Source organism: Saccopteryx leptura, chromosome 1 (genome assembly GCF_036850995.1).
Source record: "Saccopteryx leptura isolate mSacLep1 chromosome 1, mSacLep1_pri_phased_curated, whole genome shotgun sequence".
NCBI lineage: Eukaryota > Metazoa > Chordata > Mammalia > Chiroptera > Emballonuridae > Saccopteryx > Saccopteryx leptura.
In genome coordinates, this window is record NC_089503.1 from 245,580,228 (window position 1) to 245,602,550 (window position 22,323).

The 22,323-nt window shown below is 44.6% G+C and overlaps 1 pseudogene; it reads right to left on the minus strand.

Annotated features, from left to right (window-relative positions):
* Nucleotides 1–5,873: 5,873 nt before the first annotated feature.
* On the minus strand, nucleotides 5,874–5,944 carry LOC136390153 (U4 spliceosomal RNA; annotated as a pseudogene).
* Between the last annotated feature and the right edge of the window lie 16,379 nt (nucleotides 5,945–22,323).

The following is a 22,323-nucleotide window of genomic DNA, read 5'->3' on the forward strand; positions in this document are numbered from 1 at the left end:
GAGTATTAGGATGTGGACATCTTTTGCGGTAGGGCTGCTATTCAGCCTACCACAGATACCTTCTTTGGTCAGACCCTGCTGGGCGCTGGACAGTGAGGGACAAAAGCTGACGGTACCTGTCCTTGAGCTCACAATCTGGGATCCATGGCCAAACTAATCAGATAGTCACAATGATGAATGCATAATTATAAATAGGGTTGCCAATATATATATATATATATATATATATATATATATATATATATATATATATTTTTTTTTTTTTTTTGTTTTGTTTTGTTTTGTTTTGTTTTGTTTTTTTTGTATTTTTCTGAAGCTGGAAACGGGGAGGCAGTCAGACAGACTCCCGCATGCGCCTGACCGGGATCCACCCGGCACGCCCACCAAGGGGCGACGCTCTGCCCATCGGGGCGTCGCTTCTGTTGTGACCAGAGCCATTCTAGCGCCTGAGGCAGAGGCCATGGAGCCATCCCTGGCACCTGGACCATCCTTGCTCCAATGGAGCCTTGGCTGCAGGAGGGGAAGAGAGAGACAGAGAGGAAGGAGAGGGGGAGGGGTGGAGAAGCAGATGGACGCTTCTCCTGTGTGCCCTGGCTGGGAATCGAACCCGGGACTTCTGCACGCCAGGCCGACGCTCTACCACTGAGCCAACCGGCCAGGGCCAAAAGTTATATTTTATATTTTGAGAGAGAGAGGAAGGTAGAGAGAGAGAGAGAGAAACATCGACTTATTGTTCCACCCATTTATTTTCGTATTTGTTCAGACAGGGGATTGAACCTATAACCGTGGTGTATCAGGATGACACCCCAACCAACTGAGCTACATGGGGACAGGGAAAATCTGAATTTTAGATTCATAGATTAATTTTAGTATAAATATATTCCATATACTATCTGGGACATACTTATACTAAAAAAAGTTTAGTATATATCATTTAATAGTTGAGTCTTATACTAAAAGAAATTAGCTGTATACTCTTCCCATATGTGACTAGATCACAAGTTAAAACTGATCACAGGGCCTTGGCCAGTTGGTTCCGTGGTAGAGCATCTGCCCTGCATGTGGATGTCCCACGTTTGATTCCTGGTCAGGGCACACAGGAGAAGCAACCATCTGCTTCAACAACCCACCCCCTTTCCCTTCTCTCTCTCTCTCTTTCTGTCTCTTCCCCTCCTGCAGCAGTGGCTCCAGCACGTTGGTGGGGGCGCTAAGGATGGCTCCTTGGAGCCTCCACCTCAGGCTCTAAAAATAGCTTGGTTTCAAGCATGCCCCAAATAGGCAGAGCATCCTCCTCAGAGTGGGGTTGACAGGTAGATTTCCCTGTGGGACACATGTGAGAGTCTATCTCCCCTCCTCTCACTTGGAAAAAAAAAACTGATCATGGAAAGGTTTTTTGTTGTTTTTTTTTGTATTTTTCTGAAGCTGGAAACGGGGAGAGACAGTCAGACTCCCACATGCGCCCGACTGGGATCCACCCGGCACGTCCATCAGGGGCGACACTCTGCCCACCAGGGGGCGATGCTCTGCCCCTCCGGGGCATCGCTTTGCCACGACCAGAGCCACTCTAGCGCCTGGGGCAGAGGCCAAGGAGCCATCCCCAGCGCCCGGGCCATCTTTGCTCCAATGGAGCCTTGGCTGTGGGAGGGGAAGAGAGAGACAGAGAGGAAGGAGGGGGGGTGGAGAAGCAAATGAACGCTTCTCCTATGTGCCCTGGCCGGGAATCGAACCCGGGTCCCCCGCACGCCAGGCCGACGCTCTACCGCTGAGCCAACCGGCCAGGGCCGGAAAGGTTTTAAGTAATAAATATGCTGATATGTGTGTTAAAAATAGGATAGCTCGCCTGACCAGGTGGTGGCGCAGTGGATAGAGTGTTGGACTGGGATGCAGAGGACCCAGGTTCGAGACCCTGAGGTCGCCAGTTTGAGCGCGGGCTTATTTGGTTTGAGCAAAAGCCTACCAGCTCGAACCGAAGGTCGCTGGGTCCAACAAGGGGTTACTTGGTCTGCTGAAGGCCCGTGGTCAAGGCACATATGAGAAAGCAATCAATGAACAACTAAGGTGCAATGAAAAACTAATGATTGATGCTTCTCATCTCTCTCCGTTCCTGTCTGTCTGTCCCTGTCTATCCCTCTCTCTGACTCACTCTGTGTCTCTGTAAAAAATAAATAAATAAAATTAAAAAAAAAGAAAAAGAAATAAGATAGCTCTGGTGGTAGCGTGGAGATTGGGGACCTAGATTTAGAGTTGGGTTCTCCAGTTCAGTACCCACTTAGTGATTTTCTACAATCTTCTTACTGTATTATAGCTTCAGAGTGGGTGGGCCATATGCTGAAGGCTCCACCCTTCACACCTAAACAAGGGCATCCTGCCCTTCAGGGGGTTGTGCTTGCCCCGCCCATCTAGCTCTGCACCTTCCGTGCAACCTCACAGCAAGGGAGGAGGGGGAGCAAAGCCTTGTGGTGGGTGGGGCCTCGCCCTGGCTTCCCTCACAAATAACCCTTGTGACCACCATATGAGGAGCAGGGAAGGTGGAGCTCTATGAAAAACCCTAGAGACTCTGATTTGGTGTTCAGGCCATTGGGCGGCCTATAACCGCCCTGGGTGCCTTGGCCTGGCTGTTCGCATCAGTCTTAGGAGCGGGCCTGGCCTCTCTGCGACGAACCCTTATAAGAGCTTTGGTGTTATCTGAGACCCCTCATGTGGGGTCCCTGGTCTCTCAGGCCTCTTTCTCCTTCTGAGACGAGTGCAGGACCCTAACCCCGGGGTTGTCTTCTGGATTCACAGAACTGAGGCAGGATTGCCCTGAGCAGCCCAGAAAGGGAGACAGCTGGCTGGCTTCGGAGAAATGGGCCGGAAACAAGGGGAAGCAGCGGCAGGCCTAGGGGGAAGTCAGCTCAGCCTGGAGGCCTGGCCAGCCCTGCCCCAGCCCTGACCTCTTGTGGGGTCTGTGATGGAAGAATGCACCCTCAGACTCCCCAGCCTTTTACATTGCCTTGGATCAGAGCAGGCATGACAGCAACAGCAGGCGATGTAGTTTCTTATTTTTAGTTATTAAAACTTTTTTATTTATTGATTTTAGAGTGAGAGAGGAAGGGAGGAAAAGAGGTCAATTTGTTCCACTTATTTATGCATTTATTGGTTTGTTTGTTTTTTCTTTTTTAGAGATGGGGGAGAGAGACAGGAAGGGAGAGAGATGCAAGGCATCAACTTGTAGTTGTGTCACTTTTTTTTTTTTTTTTTTTTTTTTTTTCTTTTTTTTAGAGAGGAGAGAGACAGAGAGGGAGAGAGAGACAGAGACAGAGAGAGAGAAGGGGGGGAGGAGCTGGAAGCATCAACTCCCATATGTGCCTTGACCAGGTAAGCCCAGGGTTTCGAACCGGCGACCTCAGCATTTCCAAGTCGATGCTTTATCCACTGCGCCACCACAGGTCAGGCCTTTGTTTTGCTTTTTTTGAGAGAGGGCCAAGGACAGAGGCAGGAACATCAAGCTGCTCCTGTATGTGTCCTGACTTGGGAATCTGACTTGACAGCCTTCGCACTCTTGAACTATGTTCCAACCAACCGAGCTATCTGGCCAGGCCTTAATTTTTGTTGATTTTTAGAGAGACAGAGAGAGGGAAGGGGGAAGAGGAAGGGGAAGGGAAGCATTCATTTGTTGTAGTGGTAGTCAACCTGGTCCCTACCGCTCACTAGTGGGCGTTCCAGCTTTCATGGTGGGTGGTAGCGGAGCAACCAAAGTATAAGTAAAAAGATAGATTTAACAACAGTAAGTTGTTTTATAAAGATTTATTCTGCCAAACTTAGCAAAAATCCAACATAAAGTACTTGGTAAGTAATTTTTTTTTTTTTTTTTTTATTTTATTTATTCATTTTTAGAGAGGACAGAGAGAGGGAGAGAGAGAGAGACAGAGAGGGAGAGAGAGGAGAGAAAGAAGGGGGAGGAGCTGGAAGCATCAACTCCCATATGTGCCTTGACCAGGCAAGCCCAGGGTTTCGAACCGGCGACCTCAGCATTTCCAGGTCGACGCTTTATCCACTGCGCCACCACAGGTCAGGCATTATTATATGCTTTAACGTGCTGTAACTCTGCTTTATAAATTTTATAAAGTAAAGTTACTTCCCTACTTTATAAATCACCATTACTGTGGAACCAGTGGGCAGTTAGAAAATTTTACTACTAACAGATACAAAAGTGAGCGGTAGGTATAAAAAGGTTGACTATCCCTGATTTGTTGCTTCACTCAGTTGTGCATTCTTTGGTTGTTTCCTGTGTGTGCCCTACCAGGGATCGAAACCACAACCTTGTCATTTTGGGATAACACTGTTAACCAACTGAGCTAACCAGCCAGGGCCATCACATTTTCTTTTTTTAAACATTTTTTATTGATTTTTAGCAAGAGAAGAAGGAGGAAAGAGGAGAGAGAGAGAGAGAGAGAGAGAGAGAGAAAGAGACAGGAACATCAATCCATTCTTGTATATGCACTGACTGGGGATCAAACTGGCAACCTTTGTGTTTTGGAGATGGTGCTCTAAGCAACTGAACTATCTGGCCAGGTTTTATTTATTGATTTTAGTGAGAGAGGAAGAGAGAGAGAGAGCAAGACAGGAACATCGATCTGTTCCTGTATGGTGTCACTTTAGTTGTTCATTGATTGCTTCTCATTAGTGCCTTGATGGGAAGTTGAGGTCCTCAAGCCAAGCCAGTGACCCCTTGCTTAAGCCAGTGACCTTTGGGCTCAAGCCAACAACCATGGGATCATGTCGATGATACCACACTCAAGCTGGTGACCCCACGCTCAGGCTGGTGAGCCTGTGCTCAAGCTAGATGAGTCGCACTCAATCAAAACCAGGACCTCAGCATCCCAGGTTGGCGCTGTATCTGTTGCACCACCATCACTCAGGCAGTTGACTCTTGTATGTGTCCTGACTAGTATCAAACCAACAACCTTGGCATATGGGGATGATGCTCTAACCAACTGACCTACCTGGCCAGGGCTTGTAGTTTTTTAATTAATTATTTTCAGTGGTGCCAGTTAATTTCTGTGAGCCCATAGCAACTCTCGAAAAGATGAATCTGCCTATGGAGATAAATCCCAGGAACAGATAATACAGGTGGTTCAGAATTTGGCAGGAAATGCTTATGGGAGTCAGAGGATACAGCTGTCACTCGCACAACAGGCCACTTGGATGTTGAAGGCATTACAGCATCTTAAGACTGTTGGCCAATTTTACTTATTGGACTCTCTTATGCACTTTCTGCCTATTACATATTTCACAACAACATTGGCGCTCCTAATTCTCCCCATTTTGCAGATGAGGGAATTGCCACACAGAGCCATGACTTGCTGGAAGAAGTCCCCCAGCTAAATTGGTGGTAACTGCCCCACCTGATCCTTTAGCATTTCACCTGCTGCCTCTTGTTGGAACAGGTTAGAGGTTACACAGATCCACTACCGAGCCACCCTTGTTCCTCCCTCAGCAGTCACAGGAGAATAGTATGTTCCCCAGTCCTGGGCCCAAACCCAGTGTGCTCTCCTGATCTGAGGTGTCTTCTGAAAACAGCCTCTGAGAGCCTGCAGAGAGAATGTTCCAAAGTGCATTGACCAGGAAAGAGACCAGACCTGCAGGGCACTTGCTCCCTTGCTCTGCTCCAAAGGTGGCAGATAGACAAGACAGCAGGAGTGCTGGGAGCATGGCAGCTTCCACTACTTTCTCCCAGTGGGGGGATGTTGTTGGGAGAGCAGTTCCATGATCCAAGGGTGAGGCATTGGCTTTTTTTTGACCCCCTAAACCAGCCTCTAGCATGCCTTTCACAAGATGGATAACTAACTAATGACCCCATAGTTGTGCCTAGGTTGTCCTATGAAACTTCTGTTTTTTCAATTAGCAATAATCGTGCCTCAGATAAACCTCGCTGGCTATGATACTGCCACTGTGTAAAGCTCCTATGAAACTTTTAGACTCTGGTCTGAAAAAGAAGTCTTCCTTTCCAGAAGTCTTCCTTTCTATGTGGCTTTGAGGATGGAGATATGAATGTTTGCCAAATTCAGACCTTTTTAGATTCTCCTTATACTTTGGGGTGTAGGTTGGAGGCAGTTAAACCACCTGGCAGTGCAAGCTGAGATTTTGCTGACCCTATAGTTGGAACTTGCCTTTCTCCTGCTTAAAGCCAACCTCTTACCTAGGATGTAAGGCTTTAGAATGGAAATCTAAAGCTGTGGAATCCCAATGCTACTCAATCTGTGGTTATTCATTTTCTTGACTTAGAAGCATAGAGTAAGACAACACTGAGATTGTCTATGGAAACCAAAGGTACAAAAAGGGATGTGGTTGCTATGTGAGATCATAGAGCAAGTGAGGGTCAGAGCTGGATTAAGACCCCTGACACCTGTTCGCTAGCCCAGTTCTCCACCTCACCCTGTCCTGTCATGTAGGCTGGGCAGACTATACCCTTCTCATCAGAGGAAACATTTCTTTCTCAACCTGGGGCTTGGAGTTCTTTCCTGAGTGATACATTTTGGTGAGAAAGAGTGCCACATTCTTAGGGCTGGCTCGTTGGCGAGGCCTTGATCACTCTTTCCACTGTAAAGCCTGTGCTGGCTCTCACAGATCAGCCACACGTGTGCTGCAGAAAGTGCTGAGCCTGATGTGGCCACCCAGGGGGAACCCCCATCCTGGAGACTTATGGCTGCTTCAAGGCCCCAAGTATGGGATTCCCCCCCATCCCAGTTCTTTGGGTCCCTGGAAAAGACTGAATATTGAGCCCTCCTCATTGGCTGCTGATGCTTCAGAGCCCAGCCATCTCTTGTGAAGGACTTTCCTGGGATCACAGTACTAACTAGCCAGGAAGGTGTGAACTGGCGAGCAGGCAGGCTTCTGCAGGACAGATGATCCCACTGGGAAGGAGTGGAAGCTGGCAGTGGGTTAAAGGCACAAGTCCTAATGGACGAGATTAAAGTCATTGCTAACACTTTTACTTCTGCACCATAACCTTATGAGAGTCTCATTTACCCTTTCTTTGGTATGAAAACAGACTAAATATTATAAATAAAATGTGTGTGATATGAAGTCTGGTTGGTGGTACTCTGTTATATTTTCTCATTTGTGCCAGCCAGTTTCCAAAGGTTTCTCTATAATGGAGTTGATTGGTGCTAATTTTTTTTTTTTAATTTTTTGACAGAGACAGAGAGAGAGAGAGAGAGAGGAACAGATAGGGATGGACAGATAGGAAGGGAGAAAGATGAGAAGCATCAATTCTTTGTTGAGGCACCTTAGTTTCTCACTGATTGCTTTCTCATGTGTGCCTTGACCGGGGAGGGGGGGTGGTTACAGCAGATCGAGTGACCTGTTGCTCAAGCCAGCAACCTTGGGCTCAAGCTAGCGACCTTGGGCTTAAAGTCAGTGACCTTTGAGCTCAAGCTAGCGACCATGGGGGTCACATCTATGACCCCACGCTCAAGCCAGTGACCCTGTGCTCAAGCTGGTGTGCCCCTTCTCAAGCCAGATGAGCCCACGCTCAAGCTGGCAGTCTTGGGGTTTCGACTCGAGCCCTCTGTTCCACTCTGATGCTCTATCCACTGCACCCCCGCCTAGTCAGACTGGTGCTAAATGTTTTTGTTTGTTTGTTTGTTTTACAGAGACAGAGAGAGAGTCAGAGAGAGGGACTGATAGGGACAGATAGGAATGGAGAGAGATGAGAAACATCAATCATCAGTTTTTTGTTGTGACACCTTAGTTGTTCATTGATTGCTTTCTCATATGTGCCTTGACTGTGGGGCTCCAGCAGACCGAGTAACCCCTTGCTCAACAGCGACCTTGGGTCCAAGCTGGTAAGCTTTTTGTTCAAATCAGATGAGCCTGCGCTCAAGCTGGTGACCTCGGGGTCTTGAACCTGGGTCCTCCACATCCCAGTCCAACGCTCTATCGACTGCGCCACCGCCTGGTCAGGCTAAATGTTTTGTATAGAAGAAGAATGTTAACTATGAAAGCTAAAGATAGACAAGTCTGGTGGGTGTGGGGATGAGCTGCCCACATCCCTTTAAGGAAGGACAAGTTGCCCTGGCTTCTGGGAGTGTTGCCAGGGGACATCCTTCAGTTCTCAGTCCTACAGGAATTGCTTCAGCTGCAGACAGCATCCTGCCCAAGGTTGCAGCATTCTGGAGGCAGCCTATCCAGTGGCTGATCAAGATGGAGGTATAAAGGCCTGTACCCTCCGGGGAAGCCTGAGGCCCCTCTGCTCCCTTCCACATGTGTTGCAGTAGTAGTTGTATCTCATATGTGCCTTGATCAGACAAGCCTAGGGTTTCAAACCACCAACCTCAGTGTTCCAGGTTGACTCTTTTTTTTTTTTTTTTAAAGATTTTATTTATCCATTCTAGAGAGGAGAGAGAGAAGGTGGGGGTGAAGAAGCAGGAAGCGTCAACTCCCATATGTGCCTTGACCAGGGAAGCCCAGGGCTTCGAACCAGCAACCTCAGCATTCCAGGTCGACGCTTTATCCACTGTGCCACCACAGGTCAGGCCCAGGTTGACTCTTGATCCACTTTATCCACAGGCTCTTCCACGTGTTTTGCTCCCCACAGTCTTCTCTAATAAGCATCCTGAACTCAATGTGTCTGTTTCCCAGAGAACCCAACCTGCTTCTCTAGCACTGTGATAACTGTGCTTTTGTTTACTGCATTTCCTTTTGGAGGGCGATGAGGTTGAAGTTATAGAAATAAAAGAACTTCAGGACAAGTCTTCAAGAACTACTACCGGACCCTTACAGTTCCTATAATTCTGACTGTTGATATTTTGCCACAGTGTTATTGGTGAGAGTTTCATCGTGGCTGTGAATTGTGCCTTTTATCATTGAAAAAACCCAGAAGGTCCCACTGGATGCTTTTGGCCTTGCTTTCAGCTCTAAAATTAGCACCAGGTAGAGTGATTTGCCCAAGGACACAGGGAGGCTGGGCTGTTTCCACTTGTTGAGGTTTTTAAAATGTACTTAAGAGAAGAAAGGAAGATACACCAAAACAGAAAAAAAAAATTGTAGAAGAAAAAGAATATAGGTCGTTAGAAGGAAAAGTATAATACACTATTTACAAAACAATGACAAAATTTGTAAAAATATGAATTCATCATAGGTGATGTAGGCTGGTAATGGCAAATAGATTTAAAATTGTGTGATGACTGCTGTCTTCCAATCTTGTCAATCTATGCCTTTCCTACATCATTTCTTTTGGAGAGAGCACAAAAGTCTAAAGAGGCGCTAGGGTCAGTTACAGAACTGAATATAGATCTAGGTGATAATTCAGTGAACTTGCCACCATAATCATGTCGCTGCTCTGCATTGTTCAGTATTTTGTGCTCATAAATTAAAAGAATGAATAAGCATGGTGTGCCCGAATAGCCATTGTGCTAACTGGTCCAGTTGTGAATGCTGCTGTGATGTATGTGATAGTTGTGTCTCTGAACATCTTTTTTTTTTTTCCCCAGAGAGAGAGAGGGATAGACAGGGACAGACAGGAACAGAGAGAGATGAGAAGCATCAATCATTAGTTTTTATTGCGCATTGCAACACCTTAGTTGTTCATTGATTGCTTTCTCATATGTGCCTTGACCGCGGGCCTTCAGCAGACCGAGTAACCCATTGCTGGAGCCAGCAACCTTGGGTCCAAGCTGGAGGGCTTTTTGCTCAAACCAGATGAGCCCGCACTCAAGCTGGCGGCCTCGGGGTCTTGAACCTGGGTTCTCTGCATCCCAGTCCAATGCTCTATCCACTGTGCCACCGCCTGGTCAGGCTGTCTCTGAACATCTTTAAAAAGCGATCCTGGCCCTGGTTGGGTGGCTCAGTGGATAAAGCATAGTACCGGTGTGCCAGAGGTCACAGGTTCAAACCCTGGTGAGGGCACATATGAGAAGCAATCAATGACTGCACAACTAAATAGAACAACTAAGAGAAAAAACGAGTTGATGATTCTGTCTGTCTGTTTGTCTCTCAAATCAATGGAAAGATAAAAGAAAAACTGATCTGGAGTTAAAGGTTAGCCTCTCAACTTCATAAATGCAGTCATTTTTATTTGAAAGGCATATAGGCTCTTTCCTCTTTTTTTTTGAAATTTTTGCCATCTCCTGAGCAAAGAGGTTTTGTGAAGTAGAACTCAAGGTCAGTGAATGTCTTTTGCATTGCATTTCTTGAAAAGCTAGCTGCAAATGCAAGGAGGGTTACAGGTTCCCTATTCTTTGAAGTTCCTGCACAGAGACGCAGGGCCAGTGCTGTGGGCATGAGACCCCTCAGTCTCCTGGGTAAAGGCTCTGCTGCTACCATCCTTTTTTTTCTTAAGTTTTCTTATTTATTTATTTATTTATTTATTTATTTATTATTATTTTTTTAAAGACTTTATTCAATTTTCAGAGAGGAGAGAGAGAGAGAGAGAGAGGAGGAACAGGAAGCATCAACTTCCCATATATGCCCTGACCAGGCAAGCCCAGGGTTTCGAACTGGCGACCTCAGTGTTCCAGATTGAGGCTTTATCTCACTGCGCTACCACAGGTCAGGCTTATTTATTGATTATATATATAGATATATATATGGAGAGAGAGAGAGAAAGACGGGGAGAGAGGAATGGGAAGCACTGTTACCATCTTGAAATGCTTAAAATAATTTTTCCCCATTGATTGAGAGAGATAGAGGGATGAAGGGGGAGAGAGAGAAAGAGAGAGAGAGAGAGAAAGAGGCATCAACTTGTTATTTCATTTAGTTGTTCCATTTAGTTTTGCACTCATTGATTGTTTCTTGTACATGCCCTGACCAGGGGTCAAACCCACAACCTCTGGCGTGCCTGGATGACACTTTATCCAAATGAGCTACCTGGCCAGAGCCACCATCTTGAAATTCTTAATTAAATTAAAAATTTTCATTTACAGTTGATATTCAATATTACATTAGTTTCAAGTGTATAGTATGATGGTTAGACTTTTACATAACTTACAAATTGATTTCCCTGATAAGTCTAGTACCCACCTGGCATCATGCAGAGTTATTAACAATATTATTGACTGTATTCCCTATGCTATACTTTACACCCCTGGAAATTCTTAATTAAAAAAAAAATTTATTTGTTCATTTTAGAGAGAAGAGAGAGAGAAGAGCAGGAAACATCGACTCCCATATGTGCCTTGACCGGGCAAGCCCAGGGTTTCAAACCAGTGAACTCAGTGTTCCAGGTCAATGCTTTATCCACTATGCCACCACAGGTCAGGCTGGAAATTCTTAATTTTTGAACAAGGGAACCTGCTAATTCTGTACCAGGTCCCATCGAAGCTCTGTGACTCGGAATTGGCCATTTCTTTCTCCCTGTTCGGTTTCCGTGAACTAATTGAAGTTGAAGATTCTGGAAGTCTTGGGCTTGTGTCCTGCATTGATGATTATTTTGAATTTCTTTGTTTACTCTCTGGGAGGCAACATATTCATTTGGGTGTGTCACTCTCATCCAGTTAGGGACATGGCCAGCCTCCTTCCTATCAATGCCAGCATAGGGCCAGTTTGCCCCATGGCCCGACCCTTCCCACTTCATGGGGGCAGGATGTCTGTATTCTGCACTGCATGCACTGGAGTCCATGGTTTCCAACAGGTTCACTCCATTCTGTGGGTTTTGCCAAGTGTATAACATCATGTCTCCATCATGACCGTGCTCTACAGAAGTGCCATTGTCCTAAAAACCCCCTGTGCTTCTCTATTTACTCGTCTCCCAACTCAACTTTTTACTGTCTCCATAGTTTTGTTTTTTTCCAGAATGTCAGAGTTGGAATCATATAGTGTAGGTGTTTCATACTGACTTCTTTCATTTATTTTTATTTTTTTGACTTCTTTCATTTATTTCCTGCATTTTCCAGCTTCTAGGTGCTGCATCCCTAGTTCGTGGTCCCAGCCTCTTCTATCTCTAACTCTAACCTCCCTGAGTCCCTCTTATGAGGACCCTTTGAGAACACTGGGCCCACCAGGGAATCTAGGATTGTCCTCATCTCAGGGTCCTTGACTTAATCCCACCTGCGAAGTCCCTTTTACCATACATAAGGTGACATAGCCACAGGTACTGGAGATTAGGATGTGGACATCTTTGGGGTCATGCTTCTGACAGCACAGCACAACCTGTGCACAGGCTTCTTGTTCTAGAACATCACAGAGACGGAATCATACCAGCTCTCCTCTTGTATAATGGTTATTTCACTTGGTGTGAAGTTTTGTGAGTCACTCAGATTATTGTGTTTAGAATTACTTTATTCTGTTACATGCTGGGTGGGACTCTGGGGTATGAACAGACCATAGTTGTTGTTTTTTTTAAAGTGAGAGGAAGGCAGATAGTAAGACAGACTCCCGCATGCACCCCGATCAGGATCCAACCGGCAACCCCATCTGGGGCTGATGCTTGAATCAACTGAGCTATCCTCAGTGCCTGAGGCTGATGTGCTCAGACCAACCAAGCTATTAGCATGTGGGGCCGATGCTTGAACCAACTGAGCCACTGGTTGTAGGAGGAGAAGAGAAAAAGGAGCGGGAAAGAAACAGATGATCACTTTTCTTCTGTGCCCTGACAGGGAATCGAACTAGGATGTCCATACGCCAGGTTGATGCTCTATCCACTGAGCAATGGGCCAGGACTGAACCACAGACTTTTTATATCCACTCACCTATTGCTGAATACCTGAGATGTTTCCAGATTTTGACTATTATGAGAAGAGCTGCTCTAAACATTCCTTTCAAGACTTTGTGGACACATTTTTTTAATCTTATTTTTATTAATTTTAATGCAGTGACATTGATAAATCAGGGTACATATGTTCCGAGAAAACATCTCCAGATTATTTTGACATTTGATTATGCTGCATACCCCTCACTCAAAGTCAAATTGTCTTCTGTCACCTTCTATCTGGTTTTCTTTGTGCCCCTCCCCTCCCCTCACTCCCTCTCTTTCCTTCCTCACCTCCTCTCTACCCCCCATTTCCCAACCCCCCCCCCCCCCCCGTTACCATCACATTCTTGTCCATATCTCCGAGTCTCATTTTTATGTCCCATCTATGCATGGGTTCATATAGTTCTTAGTTTTTTCTGGTTTACTTATTTCACTCCGTATAATGCAGGGGTCTCAAACTCGCGGCCCGCCGAACAATTTTGTGCGGCTCGACGTGGATTAGTCTGCGGGCCGCACAAAATTGTTCGGCGGGCCGCGAGTTTGAGACCCCTGGTATAATGTTATCAAGGTCCATCCATGTTATTGTAAATGATCCGATGTCGACATTTCTTATGGCCGAGTAGTATTCTATAGTATATATGTACCAAAGCTTTTTAATCCACTCATCCTCTGACGGACACTTGGGCTGTTTCCAGATCTTCGCTATTGCAAACAATGCTGCCATAAATATGGGGGTGCATTTCTCCTTCTGGAACAGTTCTATGGTGTTCTTGGGGTGTATTCCTAAAAGTGGGATAGCTAGGTCAAAAGGCAGTTCAATTTTCAATTTTTGAGGAATCTCCATACTGTTTTTCATAGAGGCTGCACCAGTCTGCATTCCCACCAGCAGTGCAGGAGGGTTCCCTTTTCTCCACATCCTCGCCAGCACTTATTCTGTGTTGTTTTGTCGTTGAGCGCCATTCTGATCGGTGTGAGGTGAGATCTCATTGTGGTTTTAATTTGCAATTCTCTAATGATTAGTGATGTTGAGTATTTTTTCACATGCCTATTGGCCATCTGTATGTCCTCTTTGGAGAAGTGTCTATTCATTTCTTTTTCCCATTTCCTGATTGGATTGTTTGTCTTTCTGATGTTGAGATTTACAAGTTCTTTATAAATTTTGGTTACTAACCCCTTATCAGACGTACTGTCAAATATGTTCTCCCATTGTGTAGTTTTGTCTTTTTATTCTGTTCTTATTGTCTTTGGCTGTGTAAAAACTTTTTAGTTTGATATAGTCCCATTTGTTAATCCTGTCTTTTATTTCACTTGCCCGTGGAGATAAATCAGCAAATATATCGCTGCGAGAGATGTCGGAGAGTTTACTGCCTATGTTTTCTTCTAAGATGCTTATGGTTTCACGGCTTACATTTAAGTCTTTTATCCATTTTGAGTTTATTTTTGTGAATGGTGTAAGTTGGTGGTCTAGTTTCATTTTTTTGCAGGTAGCTGTCCAATTTTCCCAACACCATTTATTATTATTATTTTTTAAATTTTTATTTTATTTATTCATTTTAGAGAGGAGAGAGAGAGGGAGAGAGAGAGACAGAGAGAGAGAGAGGAGAGAGAGATGAGGGAGGAGCTGGAAGCATCAACTCCCATATGTGCCTTGACCAGGCAAGCCCAGGGTTTCGAACCGGCAACCTCAGCATTTCCAGGTCGACGCTTTATCCACTGTGCCACCACAGGTCAGGCCCCAACACCATTTATTTATTTATTTATTTATTTATTTATTTATTACAGAGACAGAGAGTCAAAGAGAGGGATAGACAGGGACAGACAGACAGGAACAGAGAGATGAGAGGCATCAATCATTAGTTTTTCGTTGCGTGTTGCAATGCCTTAGCTGTTCATTGATTGTTCTCATATATGCCTTGATCGCGGGCCTTCAGCAGACCGAGTAACCCCTTGCTCAAGCCAGCGACCTTGGGCTCAAGCCAGTGGGCAATCAGATGAGCCTGTGCTCAAGTTGGAGACCTCGGGGTCTCGAACCAGGGTCTTCCGCATCGCAGTCCGACGCTTTATCCACTGCGCCACCACAGGTCAGGCCCCAACACCATTTATTTATTTATTTATTTATTTATTTATTTATTTATTACAGAGACAGAGAGTCAGAGAGAATCCCAACACCATTTATTTATTTATTTATTTATTTATTTATTATTATTATTTTTTTCTGAAGCTGGAAAGGGAGAGGCAGTCAGACAGACTCCCGCATGCGCCTGACCGGGATCCACCCGGCACGCCCACTAGGGGTGACGCTCTGCCCACCAGGGGGCAATGCTCTGCCCCTCCGGGGCGTCGCTCTGCCGCGACCAGAGCCACTCTAGCGCCTGGGGCAGAGGCCAAGGAGCCATCCCCAGCCCCGGGCCATCTTTGCTCCAATGGAGCCTTGGCTGCGGGAGGGGAAGAGAGAGACAGAGAGGAAGGAGAGGGGGAGGGGTGGAGAGGCAGATGGGCGCCTCTCCTGTGTGCCCTGGCCGGGAATCAGACCCGGGACTTCTGCACGCCAGGCCGATGCTCTACCACTGAGCCAACCGGCCAGGGCCTATTTATTTATTTATTACAGAAACAGAGAGTCAGAGAGAGGGATAGACAGGGACAGACAGACAGGAACAGAGAGATGAGAGGCATCAATCATTAGTTTTTCGTTGCGTGTTGCAATGCCTTAGCTGTTCATTGATTGCTTTCTCATATATGCCTTGACCGCGGGCCTTCAGCAGACCGAGTAACCCCTTGCTCAAGCCAGCGACCTTGGGCTCAAGCCAGTGAGCTTTTGCTCCAATCAGATGAGCCTGTGCTCAAGTTGGAGACCTCGGGGTCTCTAACCTGGGTCTTCCGCATCGCAGTCCGACGCTCTATCCACTGCGCCATCACCTGGTCAGGCCCCAAAACCATTTATTAAAGAGGCTGTCTTTACTCCATTGTATGCCCTTACCTCATTTGTCAAATATCAGTTGTCCATAGAGCTGTAGGTTTATTTCTGTGTTCTCCTTTCTGTTCCATTGATCTATGTGCCTGTTCTTTTTTTTTTTCTTTTTCTTTTTTTTTTCTTTTTTTTATTTTTCTGAAGTTGGAAACGGGGAGGCAGACAGACTCCCGCATGTGCCTGACCGGGATCCACCTGGCATGCCCACCAGGAGGCGATGCTCTGCCCATCCGGGGCGTTGCTCTGTTGCAACCAGAGCCATTCTAGCACCTGAGGCAGAGGCCATAGAGCCATCCTCAGCGCCCGGGCCAACTTTGCTCCAATAGAGCCTCAGCTGCGGGAGGGGAAGAGAGAGACAGAGAGGAAGGAGAGGGGGAGGGGTGGAGAAGCAGATGGGTGCTTCTCCTGTGTGCCCTGGCCGGGAATCAAACCTGGGACTCCTGCACGCCAGGCCAATGCCCTACCACAGAGCCAATCAGCCAGGGCTAGGTCCAGTAGTTTTTTGACTGAGACTTTAGGGTTTTCTATATACAATATCATATCATCTGCAAATAATGATAGCTTTACTTCTTCTTTTCTAATTTGAATGCCTTTTATTTCTTCTTCTTGTCTGATTGCTGTGGCTAGGACTTCCAGGACTATGTTGAATAAGAGTGGTGAAAGGGGGCACCCCTGCCTTGTTCCTGATCTTAAGGGGATTGCTTTTAATTTTTGCCCATTGAGTATGATGTTGGCTGTGGGTTTGTCATAGATGGCTTTTATCATGTTGAGGTATGATCCTTGTATTCCCACTTAGTTGAGAGTTTTGATCATGAATGGGTGCTGGATTTTATCAAATGCTTTTTCTGCATCTATTGAAATTATCATGTGGTTTTTCTCCTTCCTTTTGTTTATGTGATGAATCACATTGATTGATTTGTGAATATTGTACCAGCCTTGCCTCCCCAGAATAAATCCCACTTGATCATGGTGTATGATTTTTTCCATATATTGTTGGATCCGGTTTGCTAATATTTTGTTGAGGATTTTAGCATCTATATTCATCAGGGATATTGGCCTATAGTTTTATTTCTTTGTGTTGTCTTTGCCTGGTTTTGGAATCAGAATTATGCTCGCCTCATAAAACGAGCTTGGAAGTCTTCCTTCCTCTTGAAGTTTTTGAAATAGCTTGAGAAGGATTGGAGTTAGTTCTTCTTTGAATATTTGGTAGAATTCACTTGTGAAACCATCTGGCCCAGGACTTTTCTTTGTTGGGAGTTTTTTGATAACTGTTTCGATCTCATTTGGTAATCGGTCTGTTTAGGTTTTCTGATTCTTCCAGATTGATTTTTGGAAGATTGTATGTTTCAAGGAATTTGTCCATTTTATCTAGGTTGTCTAGTTTCTTGGTGTACAGTTCTTCATAGTATTCTCTTACAATATTTTGTATTTCTGTTGTGTCAGTTGTTATTTCTCCACTCTCATTTCTAATTTTATTTATTTGAGTCCTCTCTCTTTTTTTCTTGGTGAGTCTAGTTATTATTATTTTTTTTGTATTTTTTTTTTTTCCTGAAGCTGGAAACAGGGAGGCAGTCAGACAGGCTCCCTCATGCACCCGACCGGGATCCACCCAGCACGCCCACCTGGGGGCGATGCTCTGCCCATCCGGGGTGTTGCTCTGTTGTGACCAGAGCCACTCTAGTGCCTGAGGCAGAGGTCATGGAGCCATCCCCAGCACCCGGGCCATCTTTGCTCCAATGGAGCCTTGGCTGCAGGAGGGGAAGAGAGAGACAGAGAGGAAGGAGAGGGGGAGGGGTGGAGAAGCAGATGGGCACTCCTGTGTGCCTTTGCCAGGAATCAAACCCAGGACTTCCTCACACCAGGCCGACGCTCTACCACTGAGCAAACTGACCAGGGCCTTGGTGAGTCTACTTAAAGGTTCATCAATCTTGTTTACCTTTTCAAAGAACCAGCTCCTAGTTTCATTGATCCTCTGTATTGTTTCTTTAACCTCTATGTCATTTATTTCTGCTCTGATCTTTATTATTTTCCTTACTTCTACTACATTTGGGCTTTACTTGCTGTTCTTTTTCTAGTTCTTTTAGATGCAGGGTTAAGTTGTTTATTTGAGCTTTTTCTAGTTTCTTAAAGTGTTGCTGTAGTCCTATGAATTTCCCTCTCAGTACTGCTTTTGCTGTGTCCCATAAATTTTGAGTTGTTGTATGCTCATTATCATTCATTTCTAGGAATTTTTTATTTCTTCTTTGATCTCATTCTTTTTTTTTTTTTTTTTACAGAGACAATGAGTCAGAGAGAGGGATAGACAGGGACAGACAGACAGGAATGGAGAGAGATGAGAAGCATCAATCATTAGTTTTTTATTGCGCGTTGCAACACCTTAGTTGTTCATCGATTGCTTCCTCATATGTGCCCTGACCGTGGGCCTTCAGCAGATGGAGCAACCCCTTGCTGGATCCAGAAACCTTGGGTTCAAGCTGGTGGGCTTTTGCTCAAACCAGATGAGTCTTTGCTCAAGCTGGAGACCCGGGGGTCTCGAACCTGGGTTCTCTGCATCCCAGTCTGAGGCTCTATCCACTGCGCCACCGCATGGTCAGGCCTTTGATCTCATTCTTAATCCATTCGTTATTTAAGAATCTGCTATTTAGTTTCCATGTGTTTGAGAATTTTTGAGCTTTTCTGTTGTGGTTGATTTCTAGTTTCATGCCATTGTGATCTGAGAAAGTGCTTGATATGATTTCAATCTTCTTAAATTTGTTGAGACCACTTTTGTGCTCTAACATGTGGTCTATCCTAGAGAATGTACCATGAGCACTTGAAAAGAATGTATATTCTGCCGCTTTAGGGTGAAAGGTTCTGAAGATGTCTATTAAATTGAGTTGATCTAGTGTGTCCTTTAAGTCTGCTGTCTTTGTTAATTTTCTTTCTTGAGGATCTATCTAGTGATGTTAGAGGAGTATTAAAGTCCCCTACTATTATAATATTGCTGTTGATCTCGCCCTTTATATCCATCAAAGTCTGCTTTATATATTTAGGTGCTCCTATATTAGGTGCATAGATATTTATAATAGTTATATCTTCCTGTTGGATTGCTCCCTTTATGATTATGTAGTGGCCTTCTTTATCTCTTACTTTATTCTTTGTTTTAAAGTCCATTTTGTTTGATATAATATTGCTACCCCAGCTTTTTTTTAAATTTCCATTTGCATGAAATGTTTTTTTCCATCCTTTACCTTCAGTCTACGTGCATCTTTTGTTTTAAGGTGTGTCTCTTGTAGACAGCATATGTACAGATCCTGTTTTCTTATCCATGCAGCTACCCTAAGTCTTTTGATTGGCTCATTTAATCCATTTACATTTAAGGTTATTATTGATATGTAGTTGTTTATTGCCATTTTATTCTGTAAAGCTGTATTCCTCTTTTGCTATGTTCTTTTCCCACTTTGATTTTTTACACCATGCCCCTTAATATTTCCTGCAGCATTGGTTTGGTACTAATGAATTCCTTGAGGTTTTTTTTGTCTGGGAAGCTTTTTATTTCTCCTTCAATTTTAAATTATAGCCTTGCTGGATAAAGTAGTCTTGGTTGTAGGTTCTTGTTCTGCATTACTTTGAATGTTTCTTGTCATTCCCTTCTGGCCTCAAGTGTTTCTGTTGAGAGGTCTGATGTCATCCTTATGGGGGCTCCTTTGTAGGTGATAGCCTTTTTTTCTCTAGCAGCTGTTAATATTTTCTCTTTATCACTTAGCTTTGGTATTTTAATTATGATGTGTCTTGGTGTAGGTTTCTTTGGGTTTCTCTTTAATGGAGTTCTCTGTGCTTCTTGAACTTGTGAGAATTTCTCCTGCATTAATTTAGGGAAGTTTTCAGGTATGATATGATTGAACATAGTCTCTATCCCTTATTCTTTCTCTTCTTCTTCAGGAACTCCTATAATGTGGATGTTATTTCTCTTTATGTTGTCACAGAGCTCTCTAAGAGTTTCCTCAGACTTTTTGAGTCTCTTTTCTTTTTTCTTCTCTGCTTTTATGCCTTCATTCCAGTTGTCCTCCAACTTGCTGATTTGATCCTCAGCTCTATCCATCCTGGGTTTTTTTTATTTATTTATTCATTTTAGAGAGGAGAGAGAGAGAGAGACAGAGAGGAGAGAGAGACAAGGGGAGGAGCTGGAAGCATCAACTCCCATATGTGCCTTGACCAGGCAAGCCCAGGGTTTCGAACCGGCGACCTCAGCATTTCCAGGTCTATCCATCCTGTTTTTAATTCCTTCCATTGTGGTCTTCATTTCTGATATTGTATTTGTCATCTCCGACTGATTCTTTTTTAATATTTCAATATCCTTTTTTATACTTGCTATTTCTTTTTACTTTTTTTTTTTTTTTTTTACAGAGACAGAGAGAGTCAGAGATAGGGACAGAGAGAGATGAGAAGCATCAATCATCAGTTCTTCATTGTGACACCTTAGCCGCTCATTGATTGCCCTCTCATATGTGCCTTGACTGTGGGCCCTCAGCAGACCAAGTAACCCCTTGCTCAAGCCAGCGACCCTGGGTCCAAGCTGGTGAGCTTTTGCTCAAACCAGATGAGCCTGTGCTCAAACTGGTGGCCTCAAAGTCTCGAACCTGGGTCCTTCGCATCCCAGTCCAACGCTCTATCCACTGTGCCACCACCTGGTCAGGCGCTATTTCTTTATTTAGGTGTTCGTAATGACCATCCATTGTTGTTCTAAGATCCCTAAGCATCCTTACAATCATTATTTTGAACTCCATATCCAGAAGTTTGGTTATTTCCATATCACTCAGTTAATTTCCTGGATGTTTCTCTTGTGGTTTCATTTGGATTGCACTTCTCTGTCTTCTCACATCTATGTATTTGGGTGTTTTGTTTGTAGAGCTGGTTGAGTCTAGGCTTGGTGTTGTCTTGACACATTTTGAGTTCTCTTGAATCATAGAGTAGGTGTATGTTTAGTTTTATAAGAAACTGCCAGACCTTTCCCCAAAGTAGTTGTAGCATTTTACACTTCCGCCAATAAGCTCTGAGTCCTGGCTGCTCCACATCTTCAACAATGGCAATATTTTACATTTTAGCCCTAAAGGGGAATGTTGGGTAAGGTTGTGTTTTTTCTTTTCTGGCAAAATATACATAACATGAAATTTAGCATTTTAATCATTAGGTGTACAATTCTTTGGTGTTATATATACTCACAGTATCATATAGCCATCCCCACCATCCACCTCCAGCACTTTCTCATCTTCCCAAACAGAAACTCCAGCTCTGTGAAACATTGACTTCCTGCCCCCTTCGTCCATACCCCAACACCCACCATCTACTTCCTGTCTTTATGAATGTGACTCCTCCAGGGACCTCAGAGGAGTGGAATCACACAGTATTTGTTCTTATCGTACTGAGAATAGTATCCTCAAGGTTCCTCCAGGTTGTAGCAGGCATAAGAATTTCCATTTCAAGGCTGAAGAACATTCCACTGTGGATGGACCACATTGTGTTGTTCCATCACCCACCATGACATTTGGGTTGTCCACTGTTTGGTTGTTGTGAATGCTGCTGCTGTGAACATGGTGTGCAAATACAGAGGGTCCACAGGTTACAGTAGTCTCTACATACAATGTTTTGAGTTTATGATGCTCACTCCCATAAAAACTTTTAAAAAATCGAGATGTGACTGTTTTAGCTTATACCATTAGTGTCTAGCTTGATTGTGTGTGATGGAAGAATATGCAGTAAAGTGTATAATACAGCATATTTATGTCCTTTCCTTTTTCTGTGGCTTAGTTGTGTTTTTATGTTTTAGGTTATAATTTTATAACTGTGTTAGGATAATTAAGTGACTTAGGCTAGGGTACGTTTTGACTTACACCAAAATTTGGGTTACATCACTGTTGTAGGAATGAAACTGTGCTGTAACCTAAGGACGTCTGTGTACCTGAGTCCCTGCTCTCAATGCTTCTGTGTGTATATGCCCAGAAATGGGCAGTGCTGGGTCGTGTGATAATTTTGTTTAGATTTTGAACTGCCTTCTAATCTTATACTCAAAATTTTGTGATTATTCTTTTTAATTATTAATAAAAATTAATAAACATTTTACTTGTTATTAATATTTTGTTTTAACTTTTAATTTTATTATATATATATATATATATATATATATATATTTTTTTTTTTTTTTTTTTTTTGGTATTTTTCTGAAGCTGGAAACGGGGAGAGAAAGTCAGACAGACTCCCGCATGCGCCCGACCGGGATCCACCCGGCATGCCCACCAGGGGCGACGCTCTGCCCACCAGGGGGCGATGCTCTGCCCCTCCGGGGCGTCGCTCTGCCGCGACCAGAGCCACTCTAGTGCCTGGGGCAGAGGCCAAGGAGCCATCCCCAGCGCCCGGGCCATCTTTGCTCCAATGGAGCCTTGGCTGCGGGAGGGGAAGAGAGAGACAGAGAGGAAGGAGGGGGGGTGGAGAAGCAAATGGGCGCTTCTCCTATGTGCCCTGGCCAGAAATCGAACCCGGGTCCCCCGCACACCAGGCCGATGCTCTACCGCTGAGCCAACCGGCCAGGGCCTTTATATTATTTTTTAAGTGATAGGAAGGGTGACAGTGAGACAGACTCCTGCATGCACCCAGACTGGGATCTACCTGGCAACCCCTGTCTGGGGCCAACACTCAAACAACCGAG